The following is a 16915-nucleotide window of genomic DNA, read 5'->3' as shown; positions in this document are numbered from 1 at the left end:
TTCCTGTAGTGAGGCAACTAGAATTGAGCACAGTTCTCCATGTGGGGTCTGACCAGGGTCCTATGTAGCTGCAACATTACCTCTCGGCTCCTAAATTCAATTCCACGATTGATAAAGGCCAATACACCTTCTTAACCACACAGTCAACCTGCGCAGCTGCTTTGCGTGTCCTATGGACTCGGACCCCAAGATCCCTCTGATCCTCCACAGTGCCAAGATTCTGACCATTAATACTATATTCTGCCATCAACAAGTAACCTGCTGGTGGAAGTCAGTGGTTTGAGCTGATTCTGTGGAAGGAAAAGAACTGTTGATGTCACAGGTTAGAGCCCTGCATCAGGACTTGACAATCCCTTTCCTCCTACAGATACTGCTCAACCCACTGAATTCCTCCAGCAGATAGTTTGCTGGTCCAGATTCTTGCATCTGCAGTGCCTTGTCTTTCCAGCTTCACCCCTCTTTACAGCCGCTACCTTCCCATTCCAACACCAAGGGAGAACCTCCACCATGGAACTGACCACACAACACGAGGAGAACCTCCACCATGGAACTGACCACACAACACCGGGAGCACTTCCACCATGGAATTGACCACACAACAACACCAAGGGAGGACCTTGCAAAGGTTCATTTATTTTTAAAGTATGAATGTAGTCTGCAACTGTAAGATTCGTCTTCTCCAAGTTGCTACGAAACAAAGAAAACCATGGAGATCGTCAAACCCAGCCACCCCTGCACAAAAAGGGCCACATGATCAACACCCAAACCACCCTCTGCTGCATAAAAATTACTAAAAAAAAGACATGCCAAGTAGCAACAAGAACATCAACCCCCAAACCCCCTCATCTTGCATGAAGATAAACTAACAAATTGCATCACACAACAACCCAACTCCCTTCCCTCACGTAAAAAAAATGAAGAAACAATTATACCTATATGACCAATTAACCTATTAACACATATCTTTGGAATGTGGGGGGGGGGGGAACCAGAGTGAACTCGCATGATCACGGGGAGAATGTAGAAACACCTTACAGACAACAGCGGGAACATAGAAAATAGGCATGCACAACAATGGGCTCTGAATGTCATTGTTATTCATTGCAACTGATGATCTTTATAGATTACTAAAGATAAAGGTCTTTGCTCCCAACATCATCAAGCTACATTTCTGAAAGTAGTAGTCAATGCAGTTTTTCATTCCCACAGCATACTCCTTTTCTAATGTAGCGTGCTTGAGTTAATGGTAAATAACTCTGCAGGGCAGGGCTGTCGATGGAATTAAAGATTAGAGTCATGCTCTAAAGCTGTCTCACCACCACAGGTCTGAGTGAATTCTCCCAATTCATGGGTATCGTTGCAATTATACTGTACGTGCAAAGATTTCCATCAATAACGCATTTACTACTCACGTATAAAGTAAACCACCCACTTAAAAAGACAAAAATAAACCAAGCTGAATGTAAAAGCACAAAGAAATAGTTACGATTCCACTTAAAAAGTTTTTTTTAATTCATACCTTGGAGTCAATGTGATTTGATCAACTCTGTTGTTTTATAATCTCCAACTCGCAGGTGCTTTCTTTATCAGACACTATTAGGATTCTTTAAAGAGCAATTTATAATCTTACCTCTAACACACTACAGTCTCTTCAAAGTGATCACTGTTTGTCTGAAGTGTGTTACTCATTTGGAGATGAACATCACCTGGAGAGATACACTGCATCACCAAGGCTTTATCTTCACGTGAACCATGAAAGGATCACCCTTCCCTCAGTTACAAAATTGTCATGCTTGAGCTCAGGGCACTGAACCTCATTCTCCTGCCTTCTCCCCTTTATCACCCTGACTAATCAAGAACCTATCAAGCTCCACTTTAAATATACCCAATGACTTGGCCTCCACAGCCATCTGTGGCAACGAATTCCATAATTCATCACCTGCAGGCTAAAGAAATTCCCCTTCATCTCCATTCTAAATAGATACCCCTCTATTCTGAACTGCAGGTGATAGACATACATTTATTTTGTTCTTTAATGAATATACCAGGAAGCAGTGTTTAAACAGATGTTTTCAATGGATATCAGGAATATTTTCTTCATCGGGGGTATAGATATGTAAATACAAGCAAGCTTTTTCCACTGAGGTTATAACCAGAGATCGTGGGTTAAAAGTGAAAGGTGAGAAGTTTAAGGTGAACATGAGGGGAGGGTCACTCAGGACGGTGATGAAAGTATGGGATGAGCTGCCAGCACAAGCACTACGTGCGAGCTCAATTTCAACATTTAAGGGAAGTTCGGACTGGTACACGGATGGAAGGGCTATGGTGGGCGATGGTCGGTGCAGGTCCATGGGCGTAGGCAGTTTAAACGGTTTCGGCATGGATTAGATGGGCTGAAGGACCTGTTCCTGTGCTATATTTCTCTTACTCTATGACCCTACATTATTTTCCAGGACAAAGTCTGGTCTCCCCCAAGTTCATCCAGTTGTTTTCAATATTTGATTTCCCTTTTGTTGAAATTTCTGACTCCCACACCCCCCACCCAATTAAAGCTTCTTCTTTTTACTGCATTCTCACCTCAGGAAAGCCACAGATTATTTCAGTGACCACACCTCAAAGCACACTCAGGTTTGGCTGTAAGAGTAGTGACATTATCCATGAACTAAACAGGATTTCTGGGTCAGTAGCCGAAGTCCGAGAATTATGCACCTACTACCAAGGGCGCTGTGAACCAGTCCACCCAAGCAAAATTCCTGGGAAATAGCAGTCTAATGAAATGAGGAGATGGTAAAGTAAATCGAGAATCTAAGGAAATAGGGTCCTTGTTGTACTGTGTGCCAGCAACATGGTGTCCAATTATTAACACACTAAATTAAAAAGAAATAGAATTCATGAAATTACAATTCGCTCCAGGTTTACTGGAGTATAGAAAGGTGAGCTTACAAAAAGAGATCATCAAACGAGAACTGGTTGTTACTTGTCAATTCTCACCATACCATGATTACACACACAAGACACGTGACACAATCCATGACTGGATTGTGGGCGACATTAAGGTAAGAAGATAAAGAAAGGCAATATCCGGTTACTGGAAATGCAGATATCAGATTACAGGTTGGCAAATCAATTATACCTACCTCTGATCAGTATAACCACACACACACTAAACTGTAAGAACACTGGGCATAGAGCAGTTACTGCTCAGGTAACATTCCAATTTACAGTACTGACCCCAAGCAGCAACTGGATTCTTGCTTAGCAGAACAGCTCCATTTAGTAACCAAATAAGAGTCTGATTCTGTGGTGATGTACCACTTTATCTCACTTTTGTCCTACCCTAGGCTTTGTCTTTGCTTTCCTAGGCTGTCCCAACAGACCTCACCACAACCTTTAACATCTGCCGGACGATGCTGAGGATGTTCTACGAGCCTGTGGTGGCCAGTGCGATCATGTTTGCTGTTGTGTGCTGGGGCAGCAGGCTGAGGGTAGCAGACACCAACATTATCAACAAACTCACTCGTAAGGCCAGTGATGTTGTGGGGATGGAACTGGACTCTCTGACGGTGGTGTCTGAAAAGAGGATGCTGTCCAAGTTGCATGCCATCTTGGACAATGTCTCCCATCCACTACATAATGTACTGGTTGGGCACAGGAGTACATTCAGCCAGAGACTCATTCCACCGAGATGCAACACAGAGCGTCATAGGAAGTCATTCCTGCCTGTGGCCATCAAACTTTACAACTCCTCCCTTGGAGGGTCAGACACCCTGAGCCAATAGGCTGGTCCTGGACTTATTTCCTGGCATAATTTACATATTACTATTTAACTATTTATGGTGTAATTACTATTTATTATTTATGGTGCACCTGTAATGAAAACCAATTTCCTCCAGAATCAATAAAGTATGACTATGACTGGAAGGTTCTATGATGGTGTGAAGTGTAAAAGTGATCCAGTGACAATCAAAAACACAAGAGTTTCTACAGATGCTGGAAATCAAGGGCAACACACACAGAATACTGGAGGAGCAATCAATAATTCAGGCCAAGACCCTTCATCAGGGCTGGCTCCCATTCCTGGCTTTCCGGTCCTGATGAAGGGTCTCGGCCTGAAATGTTGTCTGTTTATTGATTTCCATAGCTGCTGCCTGACTTGCTGAGTTCCTTCAGCGTTTTGTGTGTGTTGTTGCAAATCAACATTGCATAGTGGACAAATACCAGAATGAAGGGTCGTCCTTGAGGTGAAAATAGTTACTGCAAAGAGAAGCAATCAGCCGGAAAGCACTGACGTATGGAATAGTCATACTTTATTGATCCCGAGGGAAATTGGTTTTCGTTACAGTTGCACCATAAATAATTAAATAGTAATAAAACCATAAATAGTTAAATAGTAATATGTAAATTATGCCAGGAAATAAGTCCAGGACCAGCCTATCGGCTCAGGGTGTCTGACCCTCCAAGGGAGGAGTTGTAAAGTTTGATGGCCACAGGCCGGAATGACTTCCTATGATGCTCTGTGTTGCATCTCGGTGGAATGAGACTCTGGCTGAATGTACTCCTGTGCCCACCCAGTACATTATGTAGTGGATGGGAGACACTGTCCAAGATGGCATGCAACTTACACAGCATCCTCTTTTCAGGCACCACTGTGAGAGAGTCCAGTTCCATCCCCACAACATCACTGGCCTTACAAATGAGTTTGTTGATTCTGTTGGTGTCTGCCACCCTCAGCCTGCTGCCCCAGCACACAACAGCAAACATGATCGCACTGGCCACCACAGACTCGTGGAACATCCTCAGCATCTTACTCTGTAATTGCCCCACTTCTCAGTTTTCACACATACAAAAAGACAACAGTATCTCAGATATTTCCCAGATCGGTAAATGTTCCTCTCTTTACCACTGCTGCATGACTGGCCAACTATTTACAGAATTGTGTGTTCCAGTTCTAGGAAGTCAGACAGCTTTGGCACAAGTTTACCCTTTAATTACATTTGACACTGTAAACATGAACATAGAGATTAATACTGAAGAGACCCATCCAGTACCAATCATCCTCATTGTAACTCGAGTCCTGCTTCCTGCTTGAGAGGGAGCAGTGAAACAAGGCTCCCTTCTTAACGACAAACAATACACATCACAATGGGTCTGTCTATCCGAACATCAGATCCAGCATGGCGTCCCAGCAATTCAAATTCTGGGGACACTGAAGAGTTGAGATTTGGGTTTTCTTTGAGAGAATTGCACTGTAAGGAAGGTGACATAAGTGTCCAAACCAGATTCACATGGTTATTGCATGATAACATTTGAATTTTTCCATCACCCAGGATGGATATCTCGTTTCTCATTGCTACTATCAGGTACAGGAGTTTGAAGACACACACTCAACATTTCAGGAACAGCTTCTTCCGGTCCGCTATCAGATTTCTGAATGGATAATAAACCCAACAGCACTTACCTCATGATTTTTTTAAAAACTCTCTTTTTGCTCAACTTACTTAATTCAATTTTTTTTATATATGCAGTAGATTCCAGTTAATTAGGCACAAATTAGGACCAGTACATTTTGGACCAGTTGAGCGGCTGCCCCAATTAGCCAAAGCTTCATGAAAATAATTAAGTAGTATTTTTAAAAAAGCCAAACTGAGTAAGGAATTATGTATTAAAATGGAATACGGAACAACCAATAGTCCCACAGTGCTATAAAACTGGGTACTAGTTCCTAATAGAAATCAAAGGAGGAATTCATCCAGCGTATACAATGAACAAAATTGAGGCAGACACTCAGTGCGGATACTGGATTGACTTCATACAACGCTATAACAATTGTATCATCCAAATCTTCACCACATGCTGGACCGTTGTGCCTCCTTTGTAATTACATCAATATGTTGGGTGCAGGATAGATCTTCAGATCTCAGCAGCTTGGAAGTGCTCACCCATTCCACTCCACTGCTGATCCCTTCATGAGGACTGGTGTCATGTCCCCATATTGGTTGGCAATGGAAACCCAACACCAGAATGAGGCTCTAACCATGCAGCCAACATCTGCGAAGGAGCCAGTCATTAATGTAGTAGCACGGTTAAAAGAAAGTAATCCAAGAGACATCGTCTCCACTCCTAGTACATTTACTGAGTGTGCATGCGCCCTTTCAACAGGAAGCCCAATTTTGTTGACTAATTTGACAGAAGCCGAAAGTAAAAAAAACACTTGAAATAACATTTTTGTCTGAGTCCTGTTATACTTCGTGTATCTTGCACAGCTCAAGCGCTATCTATAAAATTTGCTGATGATATTGGCAGAAACTCAGATGGTGACGAGAGGGCATACAGGAGTGAGATACATCAGCTAGTTGAGTGTGTTGTATATCTATCTTACTTAAAATCCATTTTGTATATGCTGATTAAGATTATTCCAATCTCTCTGTACCAACTTTGTTATTGTGTTTATAATTTTGTAAATTAATAAAAAGATATAAAAAGAAAGAAAAAGATGTGTGTTGCAGCAGTAGCCTTGCACTCATTGCCAGTAAGATCAAATTGTGGATTTCAGAAAGGGTAAGAAGAGGGAGCACACCAGTCCTCATAGAGGGATCGGAAGTGGAAAGAGTGAGCAATTTCAAGTTCCTGGGCATCAATATCCTGGGTCCAACATACCAATGCAGCCACAAAGAAGGTAGGACAACAGCTACATTTCATTAGGAGTTCGAGGAGACTTGGCAAGTCCCCAAAAGCAATCACAAATTTCTACAGATGTACCATGGACAGCATTCGAATTGGCAGCATCACCATCTGGTGGGGGGGATCAAAATAAGCAGCAGAGTTGCAAACCTAGTCAGCTGCATCATGGGCACGAGACTCCATAAATACACAGACACACACATCTGATAATGATGTGTATATACACTTACTGTAATCCATTTTGTCTCTATTACGTATTGCATTGTACAGCTGTTGTAAAAACAAATTTCACAACATATGCCAGTAATATTAAACCAGATTCTGGGGCCGGCTGATGGCGCAATTACATCAGCGCTGGACTCCAGAACGAAGGCTCCCGGGTTCAAATCCACTCAGGGCCGCTCCCAAATACGTTTTCCATCCGTGCCGGGTTGAGTGTTGAGATCGCAACTCGACCTCGTAAAATAAAGGGAAAACTACTGCGAAATGTCTGTGTGAGGAGTGGTGCGCCACACAGTCTCTCTCTCTCTCTCTCTCCCCGCACACGCAAGAAATAACCTGATTCTGAACTCCAAAACATTAAACTAGTCAAAAGGAAAACAAGGGAGGGCTGAGGAGTAACTTGTCTACTTTGTTTTTACTTTTAGTGAGGTGCACAAATATGACGTGGTGGTGTGATAGTCATAGTCATACCTTATTGATCCCGGGGGAAATTGATTACAGTACAGTATGTCGTTCATGTACTTTTACATATACCTGCAATGAATTAAACAAATAATGCTTAATCAAACAATATTTACAATAAGATATATGGGAGCAGATTTAGGCCATTTGGCCCATCGAGTCTGTTCTGCCACTTCATCATGGCTGATCCATTATCTCTGTCAACTCCAATCTCCTGCCTTCTCCCTGTGTCCCTTCATGCCCTGACGAATCACGAATCTATCAACCTCTGCCTTAAATATATGTAAAGACTTGGCCTCCACAGCTACCTGTGGCAAAGAATTCCACAGAATTCGCTAAAGAGATTCCTCTTAATCTCCGTTCTAAGAGGATGCTCCTCTATTCTGAACCTGTGTTCTCTGACCATAAGACATAGGAGCAGAATTAGGCCATCTGGCCCATTGAGTCTACTCTGCCATTCAATCATGACTGATCCTTTTTCCCTCCTCCTGAACCCCAGTTCCTGGCCTTCTCCCCGTAACCTTGGACTCCATGTTCAATCAAGAACCTATCAATCTCTGCCTTAAGTACATACAACGACCTGGCCTCTACAGCTGCATGTGGCAACAAATTCCACAAACTCACCACCCTTTGGCCCCGCATCTCTGTTTTGAAAGGGTGCCCCTCTATCCTGAGGCTGTGCCCTTTTGTCCTAGACTCTCCCACCATGGGAAACATCCTGTCCAAATCTACTCTGTCTAGGCCTTTCTACATTCAAAAGGTTTCAATGAGATTCCCCCCTCATTCTTCTGAATTCTGGTGAATACAGGCCCTGAGCCTTCAAACACTCTTCATGTGACAAGCCATTCAATCCTGGAATCATTTTCATGAACCTCCTTTGATCCCTCTGCAGTTTCAGCACATCCTTTCTAAGATAAGGGGCCCAAACCTGCTCACAATCCTCCAAGTGAGACATCACCGGTGTTTAATTATAAAGTCTCAGCATTACATCCTTGCTTTTATATTCTAGTCCTCTTGGAATGAATGCTAACACACCACAGACTCAACCTGCCAATTAACTTTAGGGAATCCTGCACAAGGACTCCCAAGTCCCTTTTGCACCTCAATTTTTTGTATTTTCTCTCCATTTAGAAAACAGTCAACCTTTTTATTTCTTCTGCCAAAGTGCATGACCATAAACTTCTGGACACAACATTCCATCTGCCACTTCTTTGCCCATTCTCCAAACCTGTCTAAGTCTTTCTGTAACCTCTCTACTTCCTCAAAACTACTTGCCCTTCCAACTATCTTCAAATCATCTGCAAGCTTTACAACAAAGCTATCAATTCCATCATCCAAATCTTTGACATACAATGTAAAAAGAATCGGTATCAGTTCAGACCCCTGTGGAACACTAGTCACCAGCAGCCAGTTAGAAAAGGCTCCCTTTATTCCCACCCTTTGCCTCCTGAAAATCAGCCACCACTTTATCCTTGCTCAAACCTTTCATGTAATACCATAGGTTCATTGCTTGTTAAGCAATATTTCTGTAATATTTCAGAAATATTAAATACACACCCCCAACCCCCACACACAAATAACCGAGCAATTATAAACAGGAAAAGAGAATACGCAAGAAGGAATCATTAGTATACAATTTATTCCTGGTCAGATACAACTAACAAATCCTAAACAAGTTTCAGACTCTGCAGTTTGTCTGAGTATTCCTCTGTGTATTAGTATTTTATGGTGCAAACATGAAGCCTGAACCACATCTTGTATATAATAGAACATACCATGGATTTTGGTCAACACAAAGTGTAATTTGTGTAACGGCAAGCTTAAACAACACACTGCATATCTGTTACATGTGACATCAAGCAACGTTGAAAGATTAATGTCTGCTCTTGTCTGAGACACAACTACTCCAAGCTCTCCCACTTGGTCCCAATTAAACAGATCGCAATGACAAGAAGCTAGGAGCAGGGGCAGAGGAATTAAAACCAACAACAGCCACAAGTTTGCTGTCAGTCGATGAGCTAGAACGGGTCGATGAGATAGAACGGGCTCATCAAACAGTACAGCACAGGAATAGGCTCCTCAGCCCACAATGTTGTGCTGATCTAACAGCCAACTATACTAATCTCTTCTGCTGACATAATGTCCACATCCCTCCACTTTCTTCGCATTCCTGTGCCTACCTAAACGTCTCTTAAAAGACTCTAATGTATCTGCCTCTACCACCACCCCAGGCAGTGTATTCCAGACACCCACCACTCTGTGTAAAAAAAAACCTCCCTCTCTCTAATTGTGTGCAGTTTTGGTCCCCTAATCTGAGGAAAGACATCCTTGCCATACAGGGAGTACAAAGAAGGTTCACCAGATTGATTCCTGGGATGGCAGGACTTTCATATGAAGAAAGACTGGATTGACTAGGCTTATACTCATTGGAATTTAGAAGATTGAGGGGGGATCTGATTGAAACTTATAAAATTCTAAAGGGATTGGACAGGCTAGATGCAGGAAGATTGTTCTCGATGTTGTGGAAGTCCAGAACGAGGGGTCACAGTTTGAGGATAAAGGGGAAGCCTTTTAGGACCGAGATTAGGAAAAACTTCTTCACATAGAGAGTGGTGAATCTGTGGAATTCTCTGCCACAGGAAACAGTTGAGGCCAGTTCATTGGCTATATTTAAGAGGGAGTTAGATATGGCCCTTGTGGCTAAAGGGATCAGGGGGTACGGGGGGAAGGCTGGTACAGGGTTCTGAGTTGGATGATCAGCCATGATCATACTGAATGGCGGTGCAGGCTCGAAGGACCGAATGGCCTACTCCTGCACCTATTTTCTATGTTTCTATGTTTCTCACTTCTCCTTAAGTCATAGTCATACTTCATTGATCCTGGGGGAAATTGGTTTTTGTTACAGTTGCACCATAAATAATAAATAGTAATAGAACCATAAGTAGTTAAATAGTAATATGTAAATTATGCCAGGAAATAAGTCCAGGACCAGCCTATTGGCTCAGGGTGTCTGACCCTCCAAGGGAGGAGTTGAAAAGTTTGATGGCCGCAGGCAGGAATGACTTCCTATGATGCTCTGTGTTGCATCTTGGTGGAATGAGTCTCTGGCTGAATGTACTCCTGTGCCCACCCAGTACATTATGTAGTGGATGGGAGACACTGTCCAAGATGGCATGCAACTTGGACAGCATCCTCTTTTCAGGCACCACTGTGAGAGAGTCCAGTTCCATCCCCACAACATCACTGGCCTTACGAATGAGATTGTTGATTCTGTTGGTGTCTGCCACCCTCATTCCCCCCCCCTCACCTTAAATGCGTGTCCCTTGGTATTAGACATTTCAAACGTGGGAGAAAATATTGTCTGTCTACTCTATGCCTCATAAATTTATAAACCTCAATCAGATCTCCCCTCAGCCTCCACCGCTCCGGAGAAAACAAGCCAGGTCTGTCCACCCTCTCATTACAGCACCTGCCCCACCGTAGAGCTCACTGGGAAAATGGAGTGGGCACAGTTACCAGGAAGAACGACCTGCACCAATTACAATCCCTTTCCCCAAGCACAAATTAACTACTGATCATTTGCTTTATTCCTAAGCAAAACTGAAATGATACAGACTTGTTGAAAAACTAACTCCGAGGCAGTCTGGAATCACTCCTGCCTGCACATTCCAGTCCTACCAAGTCAAAACTAGAGAAACATTTGCCTCCACTCAGTAATGGCAATGCCAACTTCTACATTCAGGCCACAAGAGTTAGCGCAACACTATTACAGAAGTTTGCACGTTCTCACCATGACAACTAATTTTATCCTATCATCTGCCTGTTCTTCCTGACAGTCTTACTAAACTGCATCTAGTTGTACACCAACTGTCCCGTCCTCAGCACTATCACTCCAGTCCCATCCCCCTGCCAAATTACTTTAAACCTTCCCAAAAATAACTAGTAAACCTGACCGTAAACCTGACCGCAAGGATATGACTGATCTTCAGCCCCCCTTTCCGTACGAACCCCAGAGACAACGTCAGTATGGCTTTGCCCTGGTAGGTAGTAAACTCCAACAGTATCCTAAGTGATATACTTATTGAAGGGAACAGCCACAAAGCTCTCTGCACTGGCTGCCTATGTCCTTTCCCACTCCTGACAGTTCCCCAGGTACCTGCCTCCTGCAACTTGGGGGTGGCTACCTCCCTGTTGCTCCGATCTATCAGCTCTTCAGTTTCCCTTATCAGCTGAAGGTCGTCGAGCTGCAACTCAATACACTTCGTGCAGATACAGTTATCAGGAATGCTGGAGGTCTCCCAAATTTCCCACATCTCACACAAGGAACATACGGAACTACCTCCGGATCCATTCTCAGTGCACTAACTATGTACTAGAACTTACTTGGAACCTGTGCCTGAACTTTCCAAGCCCGCTGAGCCAACGCCAGATCACTCTAACACGAGTCCACGGACACAATGGCTGCTCCAAGAGCAAATTGTGCATGTCTCATGGATTAGGAAAGAGTTTAGGAAGTGGGGTATCAGAGAAAGGGAGGGAATTGAGGATTGGAGTTCACAGAAAAATGTGGAATACAAGGTTTAATGGGGTAGTGAGTTACAGCGTGGTGACTGGAGTAAAGGTCCTCCGATTGCCACGGCTACTTCAGCACATCACCGATGAAGAAGTGTGCACACTGAGAATGTGTGTTCACATGTCCTCGGACAGGAGGAGGTACGGCAAAGGAGAAACGCAGCTGCGACTGCCACCCCAATGAATACGGCACTGTAGTGTAATGCTTTACAGTTCAGGCAACCCAGGTTCAATTCCCTCTGCTGCCAGGAAGAAATTTGTACCTTCTCCCTGTTACCTCTGGCTCCTCCAGTTTCTTCCCACAGTCCACCGGTTGGTAGGTTAACTGGCCGTTGTAAATTGTCCTGTGATTATGCTACGATTATAACCAGGGATTGCAGGGTGGCATGATCAAAGGACCAGAAGGGCCTGGTCTACGTTGTATCTCAATAAATAAATAAATAGTTGCAATGCCATATCCAAATCTCACTAGCCCACAGAAATAAGGGAGTGACTAAAAATAATGTCAACATTTCTTGTTTCTTTTGCATTCTTGTTCTTGTATTTTCCCCACATAAATTCCAACAGAGCAAATTTTATACCTTATGTCAGAATGTTTGGATACTGATTTGTGAAACAGGCTGAACGCAGGGGTTTCCTGCACGATCACTGGACAGCAAAAGGCAAACACAGGACAACACTAAGTACAGAGGCACTAAACAGGCAGAATACTGCTCAGTACAGTGTTCCAGGGCGGAAAACAGGCTAGTCCATCCACTGACTCCAGGAAGAAGGGAAGATGGAGAAGGAACAGCTTGAAACCATTTAGAATAATGACACAGTTAATGGGACTGAAAACTACTCCTATGGCAGCAGAAGATTAAAATGCTTTAACTATAATAGATAGCAAAGGATTTTGACCATACAGGGGAAAAGCACAAATAGAAAGCTATTTTAGGAGCAGAATTTAAGGAACATTAATTTATTGGGTCAGAGTTTCAGTAATAAAACAAAAACAGTCACCATCGATCCTGGAAGGAAAAGATCAGAGACAATGGAAATGAATTACTGACAAATATGGGGTCATAGTTTCTATCAGTGCTGTATACTGATAGAGTGGGTTTAACTTGACCAAAACAAGGGAGAATAGAGACAAGACAATGCAGATGCTGGAATCTGACACAAACAAAATGCATTGTGTGGAGATTGACGTTAGTGAGTCTCCCCACCCACCTATTTAACTAATTGTTACAAAAGCACCATCGAGCATGTCCTCACCATCTGCACCACCGTCTGGACAGCAATTGTTGTGGAGATAGAGGCGAGTGAGGCTTCCTCTCAACTTCTTATTCTAACCAATTGTTACAGGAGTATCCTGACCAGCTGCATCACTGTCTGACATGGGAATTGCAAGGCATCTGACTACAAGTCCCTACAAAGGATTGTAAGGACTGTGGACAGTATCACTGGGGTCTCTCTTCCACCTATCAGAGATATTTACCAGGAGCACAGTGCACAAGGTCCCTGAGCATTGTCAATGATCCCTCCATCCATCCAACAATTTCTCTGACCCCCCCCCACCCCACATCAGGCAGGAGATACTGGAGCGTTAGGATGGGAACAGCTTCTTCCCCCAGGCCGTGAGAGAACTGAACTTCCTGCCACCACCCAGATCTCATCACATATGAAGCACCAGTACTGTTTTATTGGTTACTTTTTAAACTAGTTAATGTATTTGTGGTAATATTACTTTATGTGTTGTGTATGAGTTGTATGTACTGTGTTGTGCACCTTGGGCAGAAGGAATGTTGTTTTGTTTGATGGTTCATGAACACGGTTGAATGACAATAAACTTGAGTTTGATGGTGGAGGTCACTCAGCGTACCAGACAGAGGGAAATGGCCAATGTTTCAGATCAAGATCTTTCATCTGGAGCAAAGGATGGCTGAGTTTTATAGAAATATAGAAAATCTACAGCACATTACAGGCCCTTTGGCCCACAATGTTGTGCCGACCGTGTAACCTACTCTAGAAGAATTTCCCCATTGCATAGCCCTCTATTTTTCTAGCTCCATGTACCTATCTAAGAGGCGGGAAAACCCATCAAAAATACCCCCTCCGAGAAGATGTTCCTGAATTGATTGGTTTGGAAACTGGCATCCATTTCATGATAAACATGAGATTCTGCAGATGCTGGAAATCCAGAGCAACACACAAAATTCTGGAGGACCTCAGCAGGTCAGGGAGCATCTATGAGAAGGAATAAACCCTTCTTCAGGACTGGAAAGGAAGGTGAAAGCAGCCTCATGGTGAAGAAGGGGAATGAAATAAGCAGCAGGGAGGTCAACAATAACCCAAACAGGCTGACAGCAGAACAGACAGCTCTTACAGAACTGCTAAATGAAATACATACAGCATTACAGTGAAGATGTGAACCAAGGCATTACACAGGCAAAAATGATAATAGGCTGGACACCTCCTTATTCTGTTTTTATTCACTTATTCATTCATTCAAAGATACAGAGCAGAATAGGCCAAAAGACCACAAGACAGGAGCAAAACTAGGCCATTTGTCTTCTCCACCATTTCATCATGGCTGATCCATTTTCTCTCTCCTACACATTTTTCTGCTTTCATCCTGTAACCTTTCATGTCCTGATTAATCAAGAACCTATCAACCTCCGCCATAAATATGTCCAGTGACTTGGCCTCCACAGCCACCTATGGTAACAAATTCCACTTATTCACCACTCTCTGGTTAAAGAAATTCCTCATCTCCATTCTAAAGGAAAGTCCCTCTATTCTGAGATAATGCTCTCTGGTCCGAGACTCATCAATTATAAGAAACATCCTCTCCACATCTACTCTATCCAGGCTTTTCAATATTAGAAACATAGAAAACCTATAGCACAATACTGGCCCTTCGGCCCACAAAGTTGTGCCAAACATGTCCTTACCTTAGAACTACCTAGGCTTACCCATAGCCCTCTATTTTTCTAAGCTCCGTGCACCTATCCAAAAGTCTCTTAAAAGACCCTATCGTATCCACCTCCACCACCGTTGCCGGCAGCCCATTCCAGCACTCACCACTCTCTGCGTAAAAAACTTACCTCTGACATCTCCTCTGAACCTACTCCCCAGCACCTTAAACCTGTGTCCCCTTGTGGCAGCCATTTCAGCCCTGGGAAAAAAGCCTCTGACTATCCACACGATCAATGCCTCTCATCATCTTATACATCTCTATCAGGTCACCTCATCCTCCGTTGCTCCAAGGAGAAAAGGCCAAGTTTACTCAACCTGTTTTCATAAGACATGCTCCCCAATCCAGGCAACATTCTTGTAAATCTCCTCTGCACCCTTTCTATGGTTTCCACAACCTTCCTGTAGTGAGGTGACCAGAACTGAGCACAGTACTCCAAGTGGGGTCTGACCAGGGTCCTATATAGCTGCAACATTACCTCTCAGCTCCTAAATTCAATTCCACGATTGATGAAGGCCAATACACCGTATACCTTCTTAACCACAGAGTCAACCTGCGCAGCTGCTTTGAGTGTCCTATGGACTCAGACCCCAAGATCCCTCTGATCCTCCACACTGCCAAGAGGTTTACCATTAACACTATATTCTGCCATCATATTTGACCTAGCAAAATGAACCACTTCACACTTATCTGGGTTGAACTCCATCTGCTACTTCTCAGCCCAGTTTTGCATCCCATCAATGTCCACTGTAACCTCTGACAGCCCTCCACACTATCCACAACACCCCCAACCTTTGTGTCATCAGCTAACTTACTAACCCATCCCTCCACTTCTTCATCCAGGTTATTTATAAAAATCACAAAGAGTAGGGGTCCCAGGACAGATCCCTGAGGCACACCACTGGTCACCGACCTCCATGCAGAATATGACCCGTCTACAACCACTCTTTGCCTCTGTGTGCAAGCCAGTTCAACAGGTTTCAATGAGATCCCCCTCAATTTTCAAAAAAAAAAATTGGCCCAGAGCCATCAAATACTCTTCATATGTTAACCCTTTCATTCCTGGAATCATTTTTATGAACCTCTTTTGAACCCTCTCGAATGTCAGCACAGCCTTTCTTAGATAACGGGCCAAAAACTGCTTATAGTCCTCCAAGTGAGGCCTCACCAGGGGCTAACAAAGCCTCAGCATTACATCCTACGCCTCCAGTAACCTGCAACAATGCCCGACTTAACCCTAACCTCATCATGGCACAATTTATAACGACCAATTAACCTCCTAGCCCATACATCCTTGATGCTTAAACAACTTAATCATCGACTCCTGTAATCCTGCCATTCTCTCTTTCACGCCTTCCATCAGGAAGATACTAAAACCAGGAAGGACATATTTCCAGGTTCAAGTACAGCTTCTGCAGCTGTAATGTGTACATCTTGGTTAGTTGTGTACAACTTTTCATTGTTGTGAAATTACTGTGAATACCCAGTATCTCAGGGTTGTACTGTGAATCTCAGGGTTGTATATGATGACATATATGCACATTGACAATAAATTTCTTGGAACTTAATCTTGTGGTTACAAGACTATGAAACAGTGTTTGCTTGGTGCATGCCCTCTATTGCTTGCTCAGTGGAATAACAAGCTGGTCCAGGACAACTCAGGGACTTGGACAATATTATATTTGTTATCTTTGTGACGGTTTTTCTGAAATCATAATCATCTGTGCTATGTAATGTTGGTAAAGTGCTTTGCACCTTGGTCCTGGAGAAACTCGTTTGGCTATGTTTATGTATGGTTGAATGATCATTAAACCTGAAACTTGAATTTGAACGAACCTTGTTAAGACCCTGTGGACTTTATTGCCCACAATTACTCTGTGTCTGGAACACCATATTCTGCATTCTGGTATTACTTTTCCCTTGTACTACAATGTACTCATGTAATTAAATGATCTGTATGGATAGCACAGTTTCTCACTGTACGCATCAGTACATGTGACAAGCAACAAATGACCAAGT

The 16915-nt window shown here is 43.3% G+C and overlaps 1 protein-coding gene across 5 annotated transcripts in view; it reads right to left on the bottom strand.

Annotated features, from left to right (window-relative positions):
• The window catches only part of itpk1a (inositol-tetrakisphosphate 1-kinase a), a 308158-nt gene that overhangs the window by 210585 nt on the left and 80658 nt on the right, over positions 1–16915 (bottom strand). The window lies entirely within an intron of this gene.

This window comes from Mobula birostris, chromosome 1 (genome assembly GCF_030028105.1).
Source record: "Mobula birostris isolate sMobBir1 chromosome 1, sMobBir1.hap1, whole genome shotgun sequence".
NCBI lineage: Eukaryota > Metazoa > Chordata > Chondrichthyes > Myliobatiformes > Myliobatidae > Mobula > Mobula birostris.
The sequence above is the reverse complement of the archived record's forward strand: the minus strand, read 5'-3'. Positions and strand labels throughout refer to the sequence as shown.